This window comes from Otolemur garnettii, unplaced genomic scaffold, assembly GCF_000181295.1.
Source record: "Otolemur garnettii isolate 467f Iridium unplaced genomic scaffold, OtoGar3 scaffold00013, whole genome shotgun sequence".
NCBI classification, from domain to species: Eukaryota; Metazoa; Chordata; class Mammalia; order Primates; family Galagidae; genus Otolemur; species Otolemur garnettii.
The window spans coordinates 1,529,208-1,550,234 of NW_003852408.1; the positions used below are offsets into that span (position 1 = coordinate 1,529,208).

General features: G+C 39.5%; 1 protein-coding gene, 1 non-coding gene and 1 pseudogene across 4 annotated transcripts in view; 1 reads left to right on the forward strand and 2 right to left on the reverse strand.

Moving 5' to 3' along the window:
• The window catches only part of DIS3L2 (DIS3 like 3'-5' exoribonuclease 2), a 372,485-nt gene that overhangs the window by 282,280 nt on the left and 69,178 nt on the right, over positions 1–21,027 (reverse strand). The window lies entirely within an intron of this gene.
• Positions 14,909–16,052, reverse strand: LOC105886537 (annotated as a pseudogene).
• Positions 18,198–18,331, forward strand: LOC111723660. The gene has a single exon (XR_002772157.1). It is a non-coding gene; the product is annotated as a small nucleolar RNA SNORA64/SNORA10 family (small nucleolar RNA).

Consider the following 21,027-nt stretch of genomic DNA (forward strand, 5'->3'; position numbering starts at 1 on the left):
AAAAAAAAAAAAAAAAAAAAAAAAAGGTCATATTTCATTTCAAATCAATAAGACCTCAAATGATCCCTGTGGGTTCTCTGCATATGAGCTTCAATTCCATAGTTCAAAAGCGACACAACAAAGGAAGCTCTTGTCAACCCTTAGGCTACTCTGGCTCCTGCATAGAAAATTATCCTTTAGGAATCTGCTTATGAGATTGAACTCTGAAGAAAACGTAGAAAAGAAGAAAGAAACCCAGCCACAAGCTGTAAAATTCTGTAGAACTATATGTGTGCATGTACTCACAATAATGTAAAAAGCAAAGAGCTTATCTTCTCTGCAGTTAATCTTTTCAAGCTAAGACCTGCCCAAAGATTTGGAAAGAAAGTTACATTTGTAAGACGCTTTCCAGTTTCACTGGCTAAGTCTCTGATCATGCAAAAAACATGTCTTTGCTTTCCCATTAGCACCTTCTTACTTGCTTTGTGGACAGCAAAGCCAGGCACCAAACAGAAAGCTATTTTTCAACTAGGGCAAAAAAGACCAAAGAGTCTCTTTGGGGTTACACTGTCACTGAGCAGCCCCAAATCCTGCTTTCCAAATGAGCTGATAAAATATTTTCTTTAAAAAGTTGTTCTGAAATCAGCTAAGATGTGGGAATTATGTTGGATTTGGTCGTGATATTATTTTTGATATGTAAATCAGTGGTGACCCTTCCGATGGTAGAGTAACGTTATTTTAACCAACATTCTTCTAAGACTCCAAGTATAGAAATACAATTTTCATACTGTTTTATTTGAATCATTTTAAAAGCTGTCATCTTTCCCCTGCTCTGATAGAAGCATAAAAACCTGAGTTTAGCCTAACTGGTTCTGCCATATAACTTCACAGTGTATGTTGTTGCAAAAATTCTTCTGAAAATTATCCTGGGCAGAGATTTTTGTATACAATTTATCAGCCAAGAACAAATTTTTACAGCTGACTTCTAAACCCTTTAAAATTGCATTTTATAATGGAAATACTGACAGATGCTTTACCCCAGAAGCACTATTTTAATATTTCTAGCTCTTCCAAAATAATATTATGAACCAGGGATCAGAGACGTAAAAAGAAAAAAATCTCATAGGTTATAAATCCATTTAAGAAGATGGGCATAAATAAAAATATGCTTTATGGATCAAACATGTTTAACAGTTTGTCTCGCGCAGTTGGGTGGACTGACCCGCCACTACTGTGTAGGTGGTTTTAGGCTAGACTCGGCTTGCCACAGCAAGAGCCCAACTCTGGCCCACCCTGGGCCTTGGGAATTCGTCTCCAGCATCTCCAAAGGTGCAGAGGTCTCAGGTCTAAGCACAGGTTGAAAACTACAGGCACAAGCTATCAAAGCTGGGATGCTCTGGTGTTGGTATTTCACCTGACTAAAACCAACTATCACTCTGTATAGTTACAGGAAGTAAGTGCCTTGAGCAATAAGGTCAAATACGGGAGTGCCAAAAAAGGGTATGCATATTTTAAGAGATGTTATCTAGATAGCACTTAGCCTTCTCAGTCACCAATTATGAATGTAATTACAGTAGCAACGTGTAGTATGACATTTACTCAAACAATGGTGCTGATCAAATGATCACCATGCGACAGGCAGGACAAAGAAAATGGCGGAGTCAAGGTTGTTATTCGAGGAGCGCAAGACCATTTTGAAGTGGTATTTGAAATTCAAGAACACTGTGGAAGTGCAGCAACAGTGGAGGTGTGAGTACACAACAGACCCTCCAACACGCCTGACAACTGCACGCATTGGTGATAAGTTTGAGACGCACAACACCATGTGCGACGTGCACAAGGGAAGGTCCAGGAGGCCTCCCACGGCCACAAGTCCTGCTGTGTTGGTGATGGTGCTGGAGCAGTTCACACACTTGCTGCAGAAGTCCACCACACATTCAGTGTGCACGTGAGACCAGGATCAGCAGAACGAACATAGAACGCATTCTTAAGACAGCAAAGTGGGAAGTCTTTGTCCCGAGATTATTACATTCACTGAATGAAGACGACCCTGATGGAAGGGTGCAATACCGTGAGTGGTTCCAAAACACGGTATGAGTGTATGAGTAGTCTGTGAGGGAAACAGTTTTGTCTGATGAAGCACAGTTTAAACTAAATGGAACAGTCAACCGACATAATTGCGTCTATTAGGCTCCAGAAATTCCATGTGTGGAAAAAGATGTCCATATACGAGGCCTCAATGTCTGGTGTGGACTGTCATTGAGGGGATTCATCGGACCATTCTTTTCTGAAGGTCCTATTACTGGTCCAATGTACCTAGACATACTATGTACATCCATTTTGCCTGCAATTTGGACACTTTGGGGGAATGATATGTTTTACTTCCAACAAGATGGTGTCCCACCGCACTTCCACCCGGACGTGAGAGCTCTTACCTTGATGAGAACTTGCCAGGACATTGGGTAGGATGCAAAGGTGTGGTTGAGTTTCCCCCACGGTCTCCTGACTTAACATCCCCTTGACTTCTACCTATGGGGCACCTTACAGGATGTGGTGTACCACAGAAAACCGGCACACTGGTGGAACTTCAGGAAGAAATTGAAAGGGTGTGTGCAGCGATACAAGCAGACACTTTGGTCAGTGGTGCTCAGGCAGTAGTTCTCCGAAATCAGAAATGTCTGGACGTTGATGGCAACCACTCTGAGCACCTCTTATAATTGCAGAAGTCAAATGTGACTTGTATTTATTAGCTTTTGTGATAGGGTATATATTCAGTATTACAATTTTAGTAGTTTTTGCTTTTCTTAAAAAAAAAATCTTTACATGCATTAACTACCACAACTATTACATTTAGTTTCACAATAATGGCTTTCTTAAACCAATGAATCAGGATTTCAATTAGAAGAAGTGTTACCCCAAAGGTTCTTTGTGGTCAATGTTTGACTTAAACCTGGCTTTGCATCAATTTGCCCATATACCCAGTCCAGTTCCCGTTTCCACGCTTGGAAAGTAGGGGTGTTATCTAACTTCTCACTGACTTAAGGAGGAAAAGCTATAAACCAGCATGAGCCTTGGAACAGTAGGAAGCCAACTGTGATAAGCAACCTGTGCCAAGGACATCCCCAGTGCATAGCATAAAGACAAGCACAGTACACATACGTAGTTAAATGAATTTCTCTCCTATACCTTACACAATCTTCAAAATCAGCTTATTAGCTTAACTAGAAAGAGAAAGTTCCTCACTCTCAATACCTGCCACCCACATCCAAACTGCATCTACAATATGACAACCAAAAATGTGACCCTATATCCTCTGGATTCTGAAAATTCTGTGCTATGAGGAAATAGACAAGAGCAAGCACCCTCAAGAATTTGGGGGGATACACTGACTCCATAGCAACCCAGCAGAACATAGAATGTATCTAAATAATTTTTCTATCTTCTGACCTAGTAATTCCACTCTAAGAATTTAACATAAGAACACATTTTAAGAAATAAAAAGTTATATAAAGATGTTCTATATAATATTAACCTTTTAAAAATTACAGACAACTAAAATGTCCTATAACATAGGAACTTATTCAAAATACGTAACATCCACTCAATGAAATATTGCATAGGCATTAAAAGTAAAACAAATTAAATTAAAAACAAATTGCACCTAAAACAATTATGTAAATAAATTGCGATGTGAACATAAAAAGCTTACAATACTAAACTATATATGTGTATACAATATCTAATACATAATATTATATACTTATAGTATGCAATCATTTTTAGAAGTACATAACAATGACACAAAATGCTAATACAATAAACAGTACTTGTGCTAGGAAAAAGCAATAAACTATATCCTAAACTATATTCAACAATATGCTATTTCTATAATAACTACAAAACAATAATAATAATAGTCATAAATTTTAAAAACCTTTCTTCAACAACAGCAACCAAAACAACCCAGGCATATACAACTCTTATTAAGTATCCATACATTTTTTAGAAAGGAACTTCTGATGCTCTAGAAATAATTCATAAAACAAGAAAGCAACAGGTAAATTCACAAGCTAGGGGACAGAGGAATTCTATTTTGAAATGTCCAAAATAGTAACTTGCATGCTAAAAGAAATAGGAGTAACACAGCTACTGTTCATAACCAAAGAACAACAATTTTAGGGCTTAAGTTGTACATATAATCATGAGACTAATACCTTTTAGATCAGAAAAGTTTAAGAATAGGATTTTAGTGATCTATATCTTTGAAATCCATTTTTGTTCAACATGGAATCACCTTATGACCCAATAACTCTAGTCCTAGCCAAATGCCCAAGATAACTGAAAACATGTACATAAAAATCATGTACATGAATGTTCACAACAGCATTATTTACAATAGCCAGAAAACAGAAACAATCCAAACAGCATCAACTGATCAAAGGATAAATACAATGTGGCATATCCATACAACCAAACATTACTCAGTCATAAAAAGGAATGAAGTACTGATCTTTGCTATAACATTAAAGAACCTGGCAAACATTATGCTAAGTGAAGAAACTCAAACACAAAAGGGCAAATGATCACATTTATATGAAGTGTCCAGATTAGAGAAATCCATGGAGACAGAAAATAACTAGTTAGCAGGATTTAGGAGGAAGGGAAATAGGGAGTGACTGCTTAATGCACAGAAGGAATCTTCTTAGGGTAATGAAAATGTCCCCAAATCATATAGTACTGTTGGTTGTACATCATTATAAATATACTAAAACTCAATGTATACTTTAAAATAATTAAAATGGTGAATGGTTTATGTTATGTGAATCTTATCTCAATTTTTAAAAACTGTAATCATTTTCTCCATAATCTAACCATCTCTTACCAAAGAAAGAAAATTTCTGAATGAAAGGATAATTCAAATTATAAGTCAGGCTGGGCACAGTGGCTCATATCTATAATGCCAGCACTCTGGGAGGCCAAAGCAGGAAGATCCATTGAAGCCAAGACTTTGAGACCAACTTGGGCAACATAGCAAGACTCCAGTCTCTATAAAAATTTTAGAAATTAGCCAGGCATGGTGGTACATGCCTGTAGTCCCAGATACTCAGGAGGCTGAGGCAGGAAAACTGCTTGAACCCAGGAGTTTGAATCTGCCAGTGAGCTATGATCATGCCATTGTACTCCAGCCTGGGTGACAATGTGAGACCCTGTCTCTAAAAATAGTAAGTCATTTTAATAATACAGGTGCCCCATTTATTACAAAACAACTTATCTTTTTTATGAACCTCAAAGAGTTATTTAAGCCATTTTAGACTGCTTTCCTTTAAATTTGCCCCTTCTAGTTCTTTAGCCTTTCAGTATAAAAAATGCAGCTATCTTCTTTTTCTTAATCCTACCTGATACACTAGCATATGATACTACCAGAGCATAGACTAAATGGAAAACCAATAATGCTCAAGTTGTAAGCAGTTGGTTTATACTTTGGAATTCTGTACATTGAAATACCTTTTCAATAGTCTCTAAGGTTAATTTTCAAAGAGACTTCAAAACATGTTAGAAACTAAAAGCAGTTCTCAATTAGGGGTTTATGGAAAAAATAGAAAGTCTGTGTCAACAAACAAGCACCAAACACAATGTAAGAAGTAATCTTTCAGGGAAAAGATGAGCAAAACTGGAGGCCAATAAGATAGAAATGACATGACTGAACTTATAAAAATGAGATGACCTCTGAAAATGGGATGGAGTGGGTTACAGAATACTTATCGGAATAAAAATAACTCGAGATATGTTGAAATCTATCTTTTTTCAATAAACCAGTAGATTTTTTTTCCAACTACAACTATAAGAATAATACATGTACATCTACCCTTGAACTGTTAAAGCTAATTGGAGAAGGGAGTTTGGGGAGGTAAGGAAGAGAGGAGGGAGGAAATCATCATCATTACTTTCAAATCTCTGAAGCCCCAACAAGTTACAAAGGCCTCATGACTTTCCTCCAAGACTAGCTACAATAATGTCATCTATGTATGAGGGCTGTCCGGAATGTATCCAACCATGTACATCTCTATTTTTCATATTATATGGCTGGATACCTTCTGGACAGCCACTGTATATTTCTCCTTTCTCCATAGTGCCAAAGTAATGTTTTTAAAGCAAAGACTAATTATTTCCTTAATCATCCACATCAATGCTTCTCAAAATTTAATGCCCATACAAATCACTTGGGATTATAAAATGTAGACTGTAAATGTTGAATTCAGTGGGACTTGAGATGGAACCTGAGATTCTGCAATGCTGCAGGAACACAAACCACACTTTGAGCTGCAAGAACTCTGATTACCCCAAAGGAATACCACATCCAACACCAAGTATGTTATTAGAGATGACTGACAGACGGCCCAAAGACAATATACCCAGGCTTAACCTTCACACTAGAAATTATCCCAAAGGATCTGAAACTACTGTGTGTATAGTTATCCAGTTCACTTTTGTGTTTGTCCAATGAGGGTAGTATGGTTTGATGTAGCCCCTCCAAAATTCAGGTGTTGCCAATAGGAGGTGGGACCATTAAGACATGATTACGTCATGAGGGCTCCTCTCTCCTGAATGGGATTAGGCCCTTAGAAAAGAAGCCTCATGCAACAGTAGACTGACTTGCTGCTGCACCTTCTGCCATGTGAGGATACAGCATTCCTCCCCAGAGAATGCAGCATCACCAGGCAACCAAACCTGCTGGTGCCTTGATTTCTCAGAACTGTGAGAAAATAAATTAGTCTTCTTTATCTTCCTAGTCTTGGGTATTTTGTCACAGCAACACAAAACTGACTAAGACACTGGGTCTTCAAGTCTGTGATCTGCCTTTGCCAGTAACCAGTAAGAAGAAGCCCCAGCAAAGCTAACAAGGACTTTTCTCTGGCTTCTACTCTTCCCTTTATAATTAATATCAACTCCAGTTTTATTTAAAAAAAAAAAAAATAGGATTTAGAGCAGGTTAGGCTCTCCTTTCCACCAAGTCTTCTCTTCCCTACTTTTCACATAGAGAAGACATGAAAAATAGGGTAAGTTTGACATGTACCTTTCCGTTTAGACTTCATTTCTTCCCCCAAACTCCTCTCCAGAAAGTGTTCCTTGGTCCTATGCAGGCTGCCTGGATGTCCTGTCATGTACTCCCACAGCACTTAGGACTTCTTCTATCACTGCACTTAGCACTCTGTATTGCTACAGAAGACTGTCTTCTCAACACAAGTTCCTCAGAAGAATGAAGTAAGCCTTTATACACTAAGCATCCATCACGTGTAACAAAGTAACTTCTATGCTATTTAAGTACCATCCTTGGGGGAACTGAGAAGTCACTCAAGTCATTTTCTGCTTTTTTGCTTTAGATTCAGAATGGGACCCTGTCTATCTTGTTCTTTGCCATATTCCTAAGATCTAACACAATGCCTAACTCACAGTTAAGTACTCAACACAAGTTCGAAGGAGGAGTTACATGAGTGTACCTACCCCTCCTATGCTGTCTATATTCTAAACCACTTATCTAAATTACTCTCATCTTCCATGTTCCAATCTGTTAGAAATCTCCTTGGTTCTCTACTCTGAATGCTACACTTACGCTACACTTATCTACTGAACTAGCCTTTGTCACTTGCCTCAACCACTGTTAGCTGAGCTACTACTGTCCTCCTCTACTACATTGTACACTACTACATTGTACACCTGATGATGTTTCCAGTGACAAATGGTATCAGTTTGGCACCTAAAAAAAGACTAAGAAAACTACTTACCTTCTCTCTGCACTGCAAACACCAATTCATGCTACCCACTGCTCAAGTGAATGGCAAAAAGGCCTGAGGCATATAGAGCCCAGAGATCAGATGAGAAACTAAAGGAGAAGCTGGAGTGGCAGTAAATAGTGAGAGCTGTGCAAGAAAGTTAAGGTGAACAATGTGCTCCCTTGTCCAATATCCCTTGCTTCCAAAAAACATTACTATAATCTTCTGGACCCATTGTGAACCTGATCAAAAAGGATCTAAACCTACAGAAATACATGGAGAATTTTTAATAAACTGCTAGCTCAGCGTTCATACACACTATTAAAGAGAAAACTCTAAAAACCAAAACACAGAATATAGTCAACTAATTACCAAAAACTCATACAGACAGAGACTCCTTAACATAGTTTCTGATTTATGACAGAGTGTGGTGGTTCACACATGTAATCCTTGCACTCTAGGAAACCACAGTGGAGTGATCGCTTGAGCCCAGGAGTTCAAGACCAGCCTGAGTAAAAGTGAGACCCCAAATAGAAAAATTAGCCAGGTGTGGTAGCATAGGCCTATAGTACCAGCCACTCAGGAGGCTGAGGTAAGAGGATCCCTTGAGCCCAAGAGTTTGAGGTTGCCATGAGCTACACTTCCACACTCTACCCAGGTGAACAGAGTAAGACTCTTGTCTCACACACACAAAAAAAATTTTTTTTTTGATTTAAAATTGAAAAACTCACGAACTACGAAAAACTCAAGAACTACAAGCTTGAATTACTAAGATAGAGTCAAATAGTAAGACATTTCCCAGCAGAGTTTGCATGCTTTTTAAGATAAGAATAAGGTGTCTGTGTCTAAGGGTCCCAAGGTTCCTTAGTCGAGCAAGGTCACTTAGAAAGTCTAATTATGTCTCTAGAACAGGGGTTGGCAAAATATAGTACACAGACCAAATCAAACTATTTTTTATAAGTAAAGTTTTACTGAAACATAGGTGTGGTTATTCACTTGAGTATTGTCTGCAGCTGCTTTCACACTGCAGAGTTGGGTGGCTGTTACAAAATCATATGGCCCACAGAACCTAAAACATTTATTATCTGGCCCTTTTCAGAAAAAACATACCAACTCTCTCTAGAAGATTCCTATGCTCCAAAACTCACCTGCCTCCTCCTGGCCAATTGTTCCCAGTGCATCTGCTCCTATAACCTGACCTGGCTTTCTCTGGTGCGTGTTCCCATTTCTATCCTGGGTCTTGTGTGCTGCCTTGTCCATTCACTCTTACTAGACATCCCCAATTTCTAACATCACATTTAGTTCATTCTCAGTGTTCTGTTCTCAAATTCTAACATGGTTGTGATTTTCCTAATTAAATTTTAAGTATATTTGGTATAGATCAGAAGTTTTTTACCAAGGGACTACTTGACCAAAACTCTCCATTTCAAGCTCTGCCCCTAGGAAATCGAACTAAAGACACCATGTTTAAGGAAAGTTTCTCTAACAATAACCATCATCTGTCTTTTATTCTTAAATCACTACCCTGGCTCAGTCTCCTTCATGCACTCCTTCACTCACTGTGATTTGGCTTCTGCAATTTCTACCCCATTAAAATTGCTCCAATCAATGCCACAGATGCCTCCATATTAGTCAAATCTAACATATTAGGAAAACTTCTCACTGGAGCAACACAGTGTTGCTTCCTCCTCATCCTTCAGACACATCTTGGTTCCTGGCATAACATTCTCTCTTGGTGTTCCTCCTTTCTTTCTGGCCACCACTTCTCAGTGCCCTTTACTGTATCCTCTTCCTCTGCACACCTATTAAGTTTTGATGTTCCTCAGACTCCATCCTCAGGTTGTGTTCTTTCATCTCTTCATAAAACACCAATTTGAGGTTATCCAAATCTCTACTCATGGCCAAGATCTCACTTCTGACCTCCAAATTCTAATATCTAAAAGCCTCCTAGCTTTATATGCCTATGCTGCCCTCAGGCATCTCAAACTCAACATGTCCGAATGAACTAATCATCCTACCCTAACCTCTGTCTCTGTTTCCCTTCCTAGATTCCACCTTCGCAAAGTAAGCTACCCCTCAATTACCTGAGCCTAAAGTAATAAAAGTCATTCTAGCTTCTTCCCTATCCCTTATCTCCTATATCCTATCACCATGTTCTAGCTTATTTAACAGTCTTAAATTCATCTCCTCCTTGCATTCCACATGGCCACTGTGTCTTTATAATCTCTTCCTAAGACTTTCTTAATACCTAACTTTCCTGCAGATTCCTACCAATTTTCCCTCATTCCTTTATATCAGTGATTTTCAACCAGTGGGCTATGAAAATTTTTAAAGACCATTAATTAATTTTTTTCTTTTTTGAGACAGCGTCTCAAGCTGTCACCCTGGGTAGAGTGCTGTGGCCTCACAGTTCACAGCAACCTCAAACTCTTGGGCTTAAGCGATTCTCTTGCCTCAGCCTCCCAAGTACCTGAGACTACACACATTCACCACAATGCCCAGCTATTTTTCTGTTGCAGTTGCCATTGTTGTTTTAGCTGGCCGGGGCAGGACGGAACCCACCAGCCTTAGTGTATGTGGCCAGCGCCCTACATACTAAGCTACGGGTGCCGCCAATTAAATTATTTTTGTAAGAAGTTCAAAGCATAGTAAGTATATTCTTTTTTTTACTTTTTTTTATCACTATAATTTAAGTGTGCATTGGAAGTTTAACTATAGGTTCAAGTGTGCTGTGAGATAAGAAAAAAAAAAAGTTGAAAAAATGCTGCTTTAAATCCTCCTCCCTACCATCAAATACTTAAAATGCAAATCTAACTATCTCCCTCTCCTCAAAATTCTTGAATGACTCCCCAGTACCGACATGACAATAGCTAAACTCCCTCACACAGTAAGATAATTCATGATGTGACACCCACCCCCACCTCTCCACACACCAGCCTGGCCCTGTCTCTAGCCACTTTATACCACGCATCACTATCTTTCATTTTAATCTCTAAACTCATATAACATCTTTAGTTTTCCAGATTTTCCATGTTTTCTCAAGCTTTCATACCTTTGTAGAGAACATTCCTACCTTTATACATAATACTGCCTATAAGGCAGTTATGTATATGTCATATATCATTACTAGTTTCTATAAGGCATAGGATAAAACTATTGACATTTTTTAAATAAAAAGTGAGAATTTGACCAATAGTATTAGCAAGCAGCAATGCTGTAATACAACTATGAATGATAACTTCTTATGGTTTATAAATATTACCAAATAAATGCCAGAAGTTTTCCTTCTACTTAACAGAAACTGCACCACTGTACCATTACCTTAATTGAAAGCAAAAAATTTACTTTGTATCACACATTGTACTTTAAAGGAAGAAATTAAGTATGATTTTAAAGACCATCTAGATCAGTGGTTCTCAATCTTCCTAATACCGCGATCCTTTAATACAGTTCCTGGGGGTCACAACCAAGAGGTTGAGAACTGCTGATCTAGATTGTTTTCAGGTAAATCTGAATTCTATTTTCAGTAGTGGAAATAAATTTAGAGTAAGAAATAGAAGCGTTTGCCAAGACCAGTGGCATATGCTTCTCAGATGGCTAGTCAGGAATGCAAAATATAATGAACCTAATTAATCCAGTGAGATTAGCACAGTTTACCAGATATACCCTGCTATCCCTATTTGCAGACACATGATAGGATTTCATTTCTTGGCCCTCTATGGTTGGGTAGGGCCAGGTGACTCATTCTGGCTAATAAGCTATCACTTCCGGACCAAGGCATTTTAAATGTGGCCCTCCTTGGCTATATCCTTCTGCCATAGAAAGGATATTTGTTGGTATCTGTTACGTCCTGCTGGGGCTCTGCAGTTAACATAATGCAAAGCACAGTTCCTAGATAATCTTGATGGGCAATGAGCATAAGCAAGAAATAAACCATACATTCCAGAGTATAACCCTGCCTAACATACAATTGTTTAGAAATTCAGATAGCTCAAAGAGACATCTGAGACACCAACATTTTATGTCAATATTTTATGTCTGCTATAAGTGTTGCCAGTGATACATTAAAGAGATAGAAATAATAAATTTGAGTTATCATATGATCTTGGCCAATCATGATTCTCAGTCCTCATTTCTAAGAAGAATAGTAGTAATATCCAATATTTCTGAAGCACTTAACAATGCTATCGTTGCTGTAAGTACTTTATCTACATTAACTCATTCGTTATAATGAATGTGAATTTCATCAAACCATCTCCAAGGAGTTAAAAAGAAATGAATTATAAGTTTTCTAACAAATAATCCTAAAATATTAATTGGGAGTTTCCCAGCACAAATAAGCTGCTCTATCCTTAAATGGGACATTCCTCATTTTAGACATTTCAATTTGAATTACAGAGATCTGAAGGCATGTTTAAAGCAGGCAAGAACCTGAAGTATCTGATCCCAGAGCTGGCAATAATGAACACAAAAAGATGACTGTTAAAAATAGGCTTGTGTATATAACAATCTTGGGAAAATCTGATCATGGTAGTGGATATACCTTACCTACCATATTTGTCTGGGTAGAGGCTCCAAAGACCTTGCCTTCCATCATTAAGTACCTTCCAAGTCTTTTTTAGGCTTGCCATGCAGGCCAAGAAACCAAACAGTTCTAAGAAATCTTAACTCCACCGGAATTGAGAACAATCCAAAATGATAGTGGTTATATAAGAGATTGGATTAAATATAATCTAGTATGATGGGTGCGTATTTAAAGAAGAACTTGGAAGACAAAACTTTAAAACAATCACGTAAAGGAAACAATTTACTATATTAGACCAATTTCATGTGACTTTAAGAAGTTTTGAACCAGCCACTGAAAATTAGGGATTAAATGTGCACTTTGATTTTTTTGTTTGTTTAATTATAACAAGAGTAGTCAGGCACTCCTATCAGCACTTCCTTTATTCTTTCAAACTCAAGTTATTTCCTTCTTTCTGTGCCAATCTCTTCTAAAATACTCACCTATACTTCTATTAGTCCCTTGCTAAAGTGTTCATATCTCTGCACAAAAATAAGTTGTCTTAGTAACTACACAACAGACATGTTAGAAAATATAGAATAATCGCCCCTGTCCCTACCCATAAGTCATGTACAGAGTTTACTCTGCTTTAAGTTAGGTGAAATAATGCTGTCTCTAGAGAATTTAGACTTAGCCAACAAAGTACTTGACAGATTTTTTGCCACTTTTATCTTCTCAGTACAATGTGAGTGCTCAACAAATACATGTGGGATAAATGAATGGGTCCCCAGTATCATAGATTTCCAGTAGATATCAATATATCAAGTAGATTCCAGCCTGCTTTACTGTGTTTTTAAAACACAGTAAAAAGATAGAAGCAAAGTTGCAACTGAGTAAAATTTTCACTTGAAATCCACCTCTTCAGCTAGTCAGGTTCTATTTCACATCGTTTTACCAAATTGAGTCTAATTTTAATATACTCTTGGAGGTTTCCTTTACTCTTATGACTTTCTCTAGACCAATCACTGGTTGGCATCAACCAGTTCCCAGTCAAGCAAGGCATTATTTGGTTTCTCTACGCAAGAGCTTGGCTTTTAACCTACCTCCCAGATCTAAGGTGCCAGAGCTAAGTGTCCTTTGGTATACCCCAAAAAAGCCTAGAATTCTGGTTTAGAGCTGCTCTTCTACTTTGGGTCTTGTTCCCAATGTGGCTCTAGCCTGGGGATCAAACCCTGTCCTTGACTCTCAGTCCAGTGGCTGCCTCTACCATTCTGCTTATAATAGGATAGTCTCACATTCCCAGAATTAGAAGTCTGCCCTAAAGTCCTAAGGATCTACTTTCTCCCACATGACAAGTGCCTACCTGCCTTCTGAATACCTGTGCCATTGTAAATTTGGATCTGCTGCCAATGAGCCAGGAAGATATCTGGGTTTGTAACCCCCTTGACGCTGTGCCTTGACCAGCAAGCTGTACTTCTGATTCAACCCGTGCAGTTGGTCAGCCCTCTTAGTATCTCATCCAGAATCTAGACTAGACATCTGATAAGGTTCTGACTCCTCCCCAACACCTGTCTCCTTATGCCCTGATAAACCGTAGTACTTCTCAGTCCTAAAATATGACCATAAGAATTTAACTTTTTTTTTCTTAATAACCTTAAGTTCAGTTTGTTAAAAATCCTGTTAAAACATATGGGCCAAGGGTAAGTAAAAATAATCAGAGGATCACTGTGGGAAAAACTTTTGGGTCTGGCACCTGGGAGACCAAAGAAGAGGCAATGGGAGAAACTTTATGTTCTAAATGGAAGAAGCCTCTCCTACCTCCCCTTCTTCCCTCTCACCCACTTAATCCCCACCAGAAACTACGAGTTCAATAGTCACACTCTCTCCCAATACAAAAAGCAGTTACAATTCAACTGAACACAAAAGCTTGTGTACAAATTTACGAGAATTTACGGGAAACTGAGACATTATATAAAAAGTTAGATTCTGTGGTTTTTGTTTTTTGTGTGTTTTGTTGAGGGTGTAGCTTTTCCTCCATCATCTGAACTCAGCAAATAAATGGTTATCTTGATGAAAAATATCAACAGCCAACCCATAGCAAAAACAGACAAATTCTAAAAATTAAAAAAAAAAGCATAATTACCAAAAAGAAGTCACTGCTTCCTCCTACCACTTTTCTTTTTAAACTTTTTTTTGTTTTAAGTTTTTGTTTGTTTGTTTGTTTTTTAATCCTGAAAAGTTGACAGTAAAACAGCTCCAGGAAGAATTTACAACCAACAGCATGAAGGTTTGGGAAGCTGAGGGGCTGGAGCAAGGTTGGGATGAGTGAATAAGAAAGGGGTCTCCCCTCAGTCACCATAGCCTTACTGTATGAACAAGGAGGGGGTGGAATTAGTCAAAAGGAAGAAGGTAGGAAGAACAGGGGGTGGGAGGTTGGAGGGTTAAGGGGAGAGAAAAAGAAAATAAAAGGTCATTGTTTCCTGTTTGAATCTAGAGAAAAAAAATGCCTGGCCCTCTGTAGGGGGAAGAAGCCCCTCAGAAGAGAGGCAGTGGGCTGGAGGGAGGCAGCCCTGGGACGACTCCATCTCTAGTACCACCGGAACTTATGGGAGTAGAGGAGGAGCCATGTCCAGGAGCCTCTGGGGCACACTGGCTACTGTGTGCTTATGCCACCCTGTGTTTCCAGGAGTAGCTCCCATAGTCATAGTTCCCATAGTATGGTGGCCACTGGCCTTGGTTCTGATAGTACTGGCTCCACTGCTGGGCATACTGCTGATACTGGTTATAGTTGGGCTGAGGGTAGGTCTGTGCAGTGGGGGTTGGTGGTGGGTATAGGAGGCTGGGTTGTAGGGAGGTGGTGGTGGAGGTGGTGGAGGTGAGGCTGTATAGCCCTGGCTATAACCTCCTTGGTTGTAGGGTAGCTGGCTATAACTTGGCTGTGGAGGGCTATAACTGCTGACAGTGGGGGTGCTGGTATTGGCACTCAAGCCCGGGATATTGCTGTTCTTATTGTAGCTGCTGGCCCCTGGGGGGTTCCAAGTAGGGCTGTAGCTGGGCAGCTATGGAGGCTGCTGGGGTGATAGTTGTGGTGGCAGCAGTCACTGTGGTGGTGGCTGTTGATGGGGAGCCTGGATGTAGCTGCCTCGGTTATTGAAGCTGTTGTTAACCCGGTTGTTGTTACCCCAGCAGTTCTGGCTATAGCCACCATCTCCACTGTGTTGAAACCTCCTCAGTAGTTATCTTCTCCTCAGTTCTGGAAACTTTCTAGGTTGCCTCCAGGAGGCCTCAGTTGTCATAGTGCTGAAAGCCATTATCACCCCCATGGCCCTCGAAGCACCATCTCAGTTGTCAAAGCACTTCTCAGGGGGTGACTCAGCCTTGTAGCCTTCCACATTGTATTGCTTGTCTGCTTGTTTGTTTCTTCCCACTCCAGCTCACTGAAGAGAGCCTCATCCAGGAAGTCCCCAACATCTGGCAAGGTGAAGTTGGCTTTCATTTCTAAGACCACATGATCAGGGACATCCTTCCCTTCCTCATCAGTTTGCTTTATTGTTTGGTCTTTCAGGTCTTCATCAGTGTGACAAATTACAATACCTTTGCACTGGAAGCCTTCAAATGGTCTCATTTTTCGTCTCTGGCCTGACCCATAACATATGTCTGGTCTAGAACATAGCTTCGTTTCTTGCAGGCAGCGATCTGAATAAGGCAGTGAGGCACTGGGTGGCCTGCTGGATCAGAACATCCCAGCAGCCAGCATAGTTCTGCTGCTGACACAGGCTCATCACCCACAACATTTTATCCACAAAGCCACCAATCACATCATTCTCTGCAAACTTGTCTCTGTAGTTGTCAAACTGACTATTGGCAGATTTCTTCCCAGTGCCTCCATAGCCATAGGAGAAAGGCTCTTCACCTAGCTGGGTGCTGCAGGAGTCCAGGGACCAGCCAACATGGACAACATGGGGGTCAGGCTGTGTAGCTAGAAAGTGCTTCACAGAGATTTCCTCACTAATCTTCATTTCAAAGCACACACGGTCCAGAATTCTAACTTTTTTTATAAATTATTTATTTTCTAAGACTAATACTAGGCCTCTGGTCATTTCAATTAATAGAGTCAGCTTTACCTATGATAGCAATTTAAGATACTACCTAATGCTAAAGCATATATTGCTATTTTCTAAATTTATGCTAATATTTATATTAGCTATTTATCCATCTATAGGTCAAATAACTCTCCTTGATGTCTCTGGAATAACAAATATTAAAGTGATTGTGAAATCAGGAGATGTAAATCTGAATCCCAGCTCTGCACTTCTTAGTTATATGTTCATTAAATACAACATTTAAGCTAAGCCCTAGTTTTCTCATTCACAATACAGGGATAGAGATGACAGGGTAGTAAGGAAAGGTGTAAGACACTAAATACAGCACCTGGTACACATAAGCACCAAAAAGTTAGAGATCATTTTTAGTACCCATAGGGTTTATACATGCTTATTTGTTATGTACTATATGTTAGGGTATTAAAAGAAGGAAAGTAATAGGATAAACTTATTGTGGTTAATCAAAAGATGAAGGACAGGTTGGGTAATGGTTATAGACAATGAACTGGATAAGAGAAAGGAGAGAAAAGAAAAAAGAAAGAATGGAAGAAAATCAAATCAAAGGCCAACAGAAGAGTTTATAAAGCAGAGAGCAAATTCCATGAGCCTCTGCAAAGGGAGTCCACAGATTTCCTTTTGGTCTCTCTCAAGGGCAGGATCTTGTGAATAGCTAGGAGTTCCAGCTTTTCCTAATGCCTAGGATAGTTAGTAAAAGGATACAGCACTCAGTCAAGAGAAAGCCTGGATCCATATGTTCCTACTTTATACCTAAAATTTTCAAAATCTTGTCTCACCAAATCATTTTCAGCCCAAATCATTCTCATCCTAAAATAAAACAAACGAAACAAAACCACTCTCTTTATTTTCATCCTTCAAGCCTTAGCTCAAATGTAACCTCTAGAAACCTTCCCCAATTCTCTCAGAGTTTGGTGCTCCCATAACAATGCAGTATTTCTGTTTCCATCCACAGACCATACTATAATTGTTTCCATCCCCTTCCCAACCAGCCTTGACCTATTTGAGCTTGTATCGCTAGGATCTAGCACAAGGGGACGGGTGGAAGATGAGAAGCCACTGGGTACTCTGCACTGTTCCAGAATCATCATGGTCAATGTTTCCTAACCATCTGGGGACATAGCTCATCCTTTGAAAACCTGAGGAAAAGGGTATTAAGCTAAAAGTCACGAGATCTGGACTCTACCCCTAGTTCTGACAAAAACTCTGAGTCTTCAAACCAGTCAATTACTCTCACGGTACCTTACTTTCCCAATTGGCAAAGTAAAGAAATTACCATTTGTCCCTCAAGTAACCTTCATTAAATGTCTATAATAAAAAATAAAAATATACACCAGAAATGAGGAGAAATTCTGAAATTAAAATTGTTATATAAGAGCAAATTATTTTTTATTATGCCTCGCAGCTTGATACTTGTACAGCTACCTATTCTGCCAAAAATCATGCTGTGAAATAAATTGACTATTTACTACTATAACTAAAAGAACTGTTGTTTTTCCTAAAACCCCAAAGGCCCTGTAGTTTACATACCCCAGAGTGCGGGAGCACAACAAGCAGAAAGAAGCAAAGATGAACAATTCAATTAATTCACAATTGCTCACACCATTGACTACAGATTCCTTTGATAACAATATGCTTCTGTATTAACAAACCTGTGAGACAATTGGCCAGTATGCTTTGAGATATTTACATTCTACATGTTAAGGATTCTTGATGACAGTATGAATATTCTGTTCTCTCTGCAGTCTGACCCTACCATTAACCACTGTTGCAGGTGGGCTAAAGCCCACAGAACAATCCCCCTTCAGAAAGGGAAGCTATGGAATATTCTACCTACTGCACGGTTACACTTGTCCTCACTTGTGTGACTTTCGTAATGTGGAAAGAAAGAAAAGTTCTCCTCAGGATATCAGGTTGGCCTTACAGTGGCCTCTCTTTCCTTGAGGGCTCTAACAGGGTAGAGAGAATTTAAAAAAAAAGAAAAGAAAAGAAATATTCTACCGAATGAGGCTTAAAAGACATACTTAACCAGGCTGATTTTAAAGCAATTGTCAGGCAGCCACTTTGAAAGAGCCTCAGGAGCTCCACCAAAACCAAATGAATAAAGAACCCAGGGCCATCCTCTACATTTCAAATCTTCAAAAGCAGAAAAGGGCCCACGCCCATACAAGGCGGCCTATAGCCCCTCTGCAGTCATCCTCCTATGCCAACCCTATACCAGGAACTCCAATAATAGGGGGCTCTTGGCAGCCCAGGCCTTTCTCTGTCTCCATGCCAATCTCTGCTCATAAGAAAGTTATCAACAAAGAGGAGGGTTCAGAATCCAGTTTCTTACAGGCACTTTATGGCCCAGAAGCAACTGCTCAAGTTTATATTTCTCATCCAACAATCTTCCTGCCAACTGGAAGGAAGGATCCAGGGGACAGAGCATTAAGTGCCAAGCTTCTGAGATGCTTCTTTCTCATTCCCTACTGACTCCTACAGTAGTATGGTCTTGCTACTCAAAGTGTGGTTCCCAAACAAGTAAGATCAACAGTGCCTAAGAACTTGTTAGAAACACACAATTTCAGGCACCACATTAGACCTAAGGAATGAGGATTTGTATCTTAACAAAATTCCCAGGGGAATCATTTGGAGTTTATAAGACAGTCCACTTCTAATGAGGTATCCTCAAACCCATCTTTCTTAAAGACAAGAAACAGCTCTTTCAGGATTTCTCAGGTTTGAATAAAACTCTCTCCTGAATACCAACTCTTCTCCAAACTCCTGAATGCTAACCGGCCTGTTGAAGCCTTCTATTTCCATCTGTCCATCAGCCCAGGAACATCAGGGCTGACCATTCCCATAAAGGACAGTGATTGCTGAGCTGATGAGGTCTCTGGCCCACCTACCACGGAGGTGGTGACCTTTGAAGTCAGCAGGACTCCAAAGCTCCTCTCCCGCACAAGCCCTTACAAGTCCTGGAATTAGGTAAGGAAACCATCAGAGGCTTTTCTGTGACTAAGCTCTAGCACCATGTTTTCGTCCCCAGACAACATACAAGATTAAGGTACTGATACTATTCTTTTGGCTTGAAAACATGCCATAGCCTACTCTAGGCCCTAGAGCACTTCTCTCCTTAAGACTGGCTACTGAGTGCACTGCAGACTGGCCCTCCCCAGAGTATAAACACAGAGGTCTTTCACATTTTAAAAGGTTTGCTACTGACTGGGAAGTAACTTTTTACACTTTGAGGGAATGCATAAGTAATATATGATTATATATAGCATTACAGATTACAGCAGACAGGCTCCTTCGTCAAGTTCCTGACTCTGGCGTCTTTGTAGTTGGTTCCTCCTCTTATTCCTGAGTATTGATGTCACCAAACAGCTTCCTCATTCTTGCATTAAGGGCTAAAGGCATGCAGACTTTTTCCATGAAGATAGATCAAAAAATGCCCTCTAGATTCAAAGTCTAGGTCACATGAAAGCCTGAGTTTGTCAACCCTCATTTCACTGGACTTCTGCCCCTAACACCCTCAGAACTCATGAGCCTCTTCTCTAAGCCAGGCACAGCTGAAATTTGTCCATCATGGTATGTGTCCCTCTCACCCCACACCATATAGCAGAGGCATGAGCCTCTCTGCACTCTCCTTACCTGACCTCTAACTCTGGCTTGTCCAGAAACTTAGTATTCCACCTTCTCTTCTCTGGATGGCTAAGGTCTCTAGGCGATGTCATGCACTAACGTGGCTTTAAATACAACATCTTCTGATGACTCCCATCTCTAGCTTCAATCTCTCTTCAATTTCTTCTTGCAACTCCAGACTCCTTTGTGCAAACATCTTCTTTTGTTAAGTTTTCAGTATTTTTTATAGCTTTATTAAGGTATAATTGACATATAATAAAATACACATACACGTATTTAAAGTCCACAAATAGATGAGTCCTGAAATACACATACTATTATGAAACAATCCCATCAAGATAATAAGCATGTCCACCACTCTCAAAAGTTTCCTTGGGGCCCCCTAATAATTCATTTCTCCTATTCCCACCTTAGCGAGCCACTGTACTGCCTTTTGGCACTAAAAGTTAGTTTACATTTTCTAGAGTTTCATATAAATGGAATCATACAGAGGGTATTCTTTTCTGTCTGGCTTCTTTCAACTATCATAATTATTTTGAGATGCATCTTGTTGCACATGTCAATAGTTCATTTTCTTTATTGCTAAGCTGTATTCTATTGTATTGTAAGGATATAACAAGATTTATTTATCCATTCACATGCTGATGGACCTTCAAAATGTTTCCAGTTTGGGGTTATTACAAATAAAGTTGCTAAGAATACTCATGTACAAGTCTTTATGTGAACAAAGACTTTCATCTCACTAAGCCAGTGGTTCTCAACCTTCCTAATGCCGCAATCCTTTAATATAGTCCAAAGGGGTCGCAACCCACAGGGTGAGAACCGCTGCACTAAGCCATGAATGGAATAGCTGCATCACATTAGGTGTATGCTTAACTTATTAAGAAACTGCCTAGAATAAAGTGTAGGGAAAACACTTGAAGAAATCGGCCTGGGCGAACATTTTATGAGGAGGACACCCCGGGCAATTGAAGCAACATCAAAAATACACTATTGGGACCTGATCAAACTAAAGAGCACAGCCAAG